The sequence below is a fragment of the Gigantopelta aegis genome, chromosome 4, assembly GCF_016097555.1.
Source record: "Gigantopelta aegis isolate Gae_Host chromosome 4, Gae_host_genome, whole genome shotgun sequence".
NCBI lineage: Eukaryota > Metazoa > Mollusca > Gastropoda > Neomphalida > Peltospiridae > Gigantopelta > Gigantopelta aegis.
The window spans coordinates 49,364,072-49,369,856 of NC_054702.1; positions in this window are offsets into that span (position 1 = coordinate 49,364,072).

Consider the following 5,785-nt stretch of genomic DNA (forward strand, 5'->3'; position numbering starts at 1 on the left):
CATAAGTTTACTTATTAACGTAAGAAATCTATGTTTGACAGCTACATCTCTAGCTGTCACCAGCACGGCGGTAACTATCTACTATCTCTCGCAGTTACGGTAGAAACGGACGGACGGACGTACGGACAGACGGATGGACAGACGATGACTATTGATCTTTTCGGGCGGAATATTCGAACTGAATGCACGAGGAGAAAATTGCCATCAAATTGACAAACTTCATTCAATAATTGTACATCAACATTTCACATAACATAACATAACATAACATTAGCTGTCACCAGCACGGCAGTAACTATCTCCTATCTCTCGCAATTACGGTAGAAACGGACGGACGGATGGACAGACAACGACTATTGATCTTTTCGGGCAGAACAATTCGAACTGAATGCACGAGGAGAAAATTGCCATCAAATTGACAAACTTCATTCAATAATTGTACATCAACATTTCACATAACATAACATAACATAACATAACATAACATAATAACATAACATAATAACATAACATAACATAACATAACATAACATAACATAACATAACATAATAACATAACAACATAATAACATAACATAACATAACATTAGCTGTCACCAGCACGGCGGTTACTATCTCCTATCTCTCGCAATTATGGTAGAAACGGACGGACGGACGTACGGACAGACGGATGGACAGACGACGACTATTGATCTTTTCGAGCGGAACAATTCGAACTGAATGCACGAGGAGAAAATTGCCGTCAAATTGACAAACTTCATTCAATAATTGTACATCAACATTTCACATAACATAACATAACATAACATTACATAACATTACCTAAGGTAAGCTAACCTAACCTAAACCTAACCTAAACCTAAACCTAAACCTAAACCTAAACCTAAACCTAAACCTAAACCTAACCTAATATAATATAATATAATAGAACTTCCTTCTGTCACAAGGATGTTGATGAAATCTTCTAACTCTCGTAACCATGCCTTTATCAGCCCGATGATAAATATCGTCCATCTCTTGATTCCACACGTCAGCTAAAAAACAACAACAAAACAACGTAGAAAACATTCCTCAACAATAATAATATACTCAACAACCAATGTTTAGCTAATGTGAAGAGAAATGGCATAACATTTATAAATGAACCTATTTTTACACGCATCAGTATTCACCATCTGAAATGTTTACCATTTACAAACAACGTAAACTCATCAACCTCTGCCTCAACACAACACGAGGACCTGGTTTTCTTTTTTAAGTTTATTCAACCATGGCAAATGTAGATGACATAAAAGACAGTTGCTAAACTTTCGTTGTTGAGTATATATACGTTTGCAGTAAGGCACACAATCATAAAACGAACCATCAAGGTTTAGTAAAAAGTAAAGTTTGTTTTATTTAACGACACCACTAGAGCACATTGATTTTTTATCTTATCATCGGCTATTGGACGTCAAACATATGGTCATTCTGACACTGTTTTTTCAGAGGAAACCCGCTGTCGCCACATAGGCTACTCTTTTACGACAGGCAGCAAGGGATCTTTTATTTGATACATCTTGCTAATAATAGAGATGTATGTCTTTTAGATCTGTAACCAATGCACTGATAAATAAATATCTTTCAATTGTAATTCAATTCTTCACCAAAAACAATTATAAACCAAACTATCAAAAATCAACAAGGGAGGTAACTTACCATTAAAATGCTTCATGTCATGATGTCCGACAGCTATCTTCCATCTCGTCACTGTGCCGACAGCTATCTTCCATCTCGTCACTGTGCCGACAGCTATCTTCCATCTCGTCACTGTGGCATCAACTGAAGAACTACAACAGAGAGAGAAAAATGTTCAGGAAACTGTTCAGGAAAAGATACATCCAAATAAACATTTTCATTTTGTGATTAACCATTAAATACACATGTCATAAGTTTACTTATTAACGTAAGAAATCTATGTTTGACAGCTACATCTCTAGCTGTCACCAGCACGGCGGTAACTATCTACTATCTCTCGCAGTTACGGTAGAAACGGACGGACGGACGTACGGACAGACGGATGGACAGACGATGACTATTGATCTTTTCGGGCGGAATATTCGAACTGAATGCACGAGGAGAAAATTGCCATCAAATTGACAAACTTCATTCAATAATTGTACATCAACATTTCACATAACATAACATAACATAACATTAGCTGTCACCAGCACGGCAGTAACTATCTCCTATCTCTCGCAATTACGGTAGAAACGGACGGACGGACAGACAACGACTATTGATCTTTTCGGGCGGAACAATTCGAACTGAATGCACGAGGAGAAAATTGCCGTCAAATTGACAAACTTCATTCAATAATTGTACATCAACATTTCACATAACATAACATAACATAACATAACATAACATAAATAACATAACATACATAACATAACAACATAACATAACATAACATTAGCTGTCACCAGCACGGCGGTTACTATCTCCTATCTCTCGCAATTACGGTAGAAACGGACGGACGGACGGACGTACGGACAGACGGATGGACAGACGACGACTATTGATCTTTTCGAGCGGAACAATTCGAACTGAATGCACGAGGAGAAAATTGCCGTCAAATTGACAAACTTCATTCAATAATTGTACATCAACATTTCACATAACATAACATAACATAACATTACATAACATTACCTAAGGTAAGCTAACCTAACCTAACCTAAACCTAACCTAAACCTAAACCTAAACCTAAACCTAAACCTAAACCTAAACCTAAACCTAACCTAATATAATATAATATAATATAATAGAACTTCCTTCTGTCACAAGGATGTTGATGAAATCTTCTAACTCTCGTAACCATGCCTTTATCAGCCCGATGATAAATATCGTCCATCTCTTGATTCCACACGTCAGCTAAAAAACAACAACAAAACAACGTAGAAAACATTCCTCAACAATAATAATATACTCAACAACCAATGTTTAGCTAATGTGAAGAGAAATGGCATAACATTTATAAATGAACCTATTTTTACACGCATCAGTATTCACCATCTGAAATGTTTACCATTTACAAACAACGTAAACTCATCAACCTCTGCCTCAACACAACACGAGGACCTGGTTTTCTTTTTTAAGTTTATTCAACCATGGCAAATGTAGATGACATAAAAGACAGTTGCTAAACTTTCGTTGTTGAGTATATATACGTTTGCAGTAAGGCACACAATCATAAAACGAACCATCAAGGTTTAGTAAAAAGTAAAGTTTGTTTTATTTAACGACACCACTAGAGCACATTGATTTTTTATCTTATCATCGGCTATTGGACGTCAAACATATGGTCATTCTGACACTGTTTTTTCAGAGGAAACCCGCTGTCGCCACATAGGCTACTCTTTTACGACAGGCAGCAAGGGATCTTTTATTTGATACATCTTGCTAATAATAGAGATGTATGTCTTTTAGATCTGTAACCAATGCACTGATAAATAAATATCTTTCAATTGTAATTCAATTCTTCACCAAAAACAATTATAAACCAACTATCAAAAATCAAAAATCAACAAGGGAGGTAACTTACCATTAAAATGCTTCATGTCATGATGTCCGACAGCTATCTTCCATCTCGTCACTGTGCCGACAGCTATCTTCCATCTCGTCACTGTGCCGACAGCTATCTTCCATCTCGTCACTGTGGCATCAACTGAAGAACTACAACAGAGAGAGAAAAATGTTCAGGAAACTGTTCAGGAAAAGATACATCCAAATAAACATTTTCATTTTGTGATTAACCATTAAATACACATGTCATAAGTTTACTTATTAACGTAAGAAATCTATGTTTGACAGCTACATCTCTAGCTGTCACCAGCACGGCGGTAACTATCTACTATCTCTCGCAGTTACGGTAGAAACGGACGGACGGACGTACGGACAGACGGATGGACAGACGATGACTATTGATCTTTTCGGGCGGAATATTCGAACTGAATGCACGAGGAGAAAATTGCCATCAAATTGACAAACTTCATTCAATAATTGTACATCAACATTTCACATAACATAACATAACAGAACATAACATAACATAATAACATAACATAACATAACATAACATAACATAACATAATAACATAACATAACATAACAATAACATAACATAACATAACAACATAATAACATAACATAACATAACATTAGCTGTCACCAGCACGGCGGTTACTATCTCCTATCTCTCGCAATTATGGTAGAAACGGACGGACGGACGTACAGACAGACGGATGGACAGACGACGACTATTGATCTTTTCGAGCGGAACAATTCGAACTGAATGCACGAGGAGAAAATTGCCGTCAAATTGACAAACTTCATTCAATAATTGTACATCAACATTTCACATAACATAACATAACATAACATTACATAACATTACCTAAGGTAAGCTAACCTAACCTAACCTAACCTAACCTAAACCTAAACCTAAACCTAAACCTAAACCTAAACCTAAACCTAAACCTAAACCTAACCTAATATAATATAATATAATATAATAGAACTTCCTTCTGTCACAAGGATGTTGATGAAATCTTCTAACTCTCGTAACCATGCCTTTATCAGCCCGATGATAAATATCGTCCATCTCTTGATTCCACACGTCAGCTAAAAAACAACAACAAAACAACGTAGAAAACATTCCTCAACAATAATAATATACTCAACAACCAATGTTTAGCTAATGTGAAGAGAAATGGCATAACATTTATAAATGAACCTATTTTTACACGCATCAGTATTCACCATCTGAAATGTTTACCATTTACAAACAACGTAAACTCATCAACCTCTGCCTCAACACAACACGAGGACCTGGTTTTCTTTTTTAAGTTTATTCAACCATGGCAAATGTAGATGACATAAAAGACAGTTGCTAAACTTTCGTTGTTGAGTATATATACGTTTGCAGTAAGGCACACAATCATAAAACGAACCATCAAGGTTTAGTAAAAAGTAAAGTTTGTTTTATTTAACGACACCACTAGAGCACATTGATTTTTTATCTTATCATCGGCTATTGGACGTCAAACATATGGTCATTCTGACACTGTTTTTTCAGAGGAAACCCGCTGTCGCCACATAGGCTACTCTTTTATGACAGGCAGCAAGGGATCTTTTATTTGATACATCTTGCTAATAATAGAGATGTATGTCTTTTAGATCTGTAACCAATGCACTGATAAATAAATATCTTTCAATTGTAATTCAATTCTTCACCAAAAACAATTATAAACCAAACTATCAAAAATCAACAAGGGAGGTAACTTACCATTAAAATGCTTCATGTCATGATGTCCGACAGCTATCTTCCATCTCGTCACTGTGCCGACAGCTATCTTCCATCTCGTCACTGTGCCGACAGCTATCTTCCATCTCGTCACTGTGGCATCAACTGAAGAACTACAACAGAGAGAGAAAAATGTTCAGGAAACTGTTCAGGAAAAGATACATCCAAATAAACATTTTCATTTTGTGATTAACCATTAAATACACATGTCATAAGTTTACTTATTAACGTAAGAAATCTATGTTTGACAGCTACATCTCTAGCTGTCACCAGCACGGCGGTAACTATCTACTATCTCTCGCAGTTACGGTAGAAACGGACGGACGGACGTACGGACAGACGGATGGACAGACGATGACTATTGATCTTTTCGGGCGGAATATTCGAACTGAATGCACGAGGAGAAAATTGCCATCAAATTGACAAACTTCATTCAAT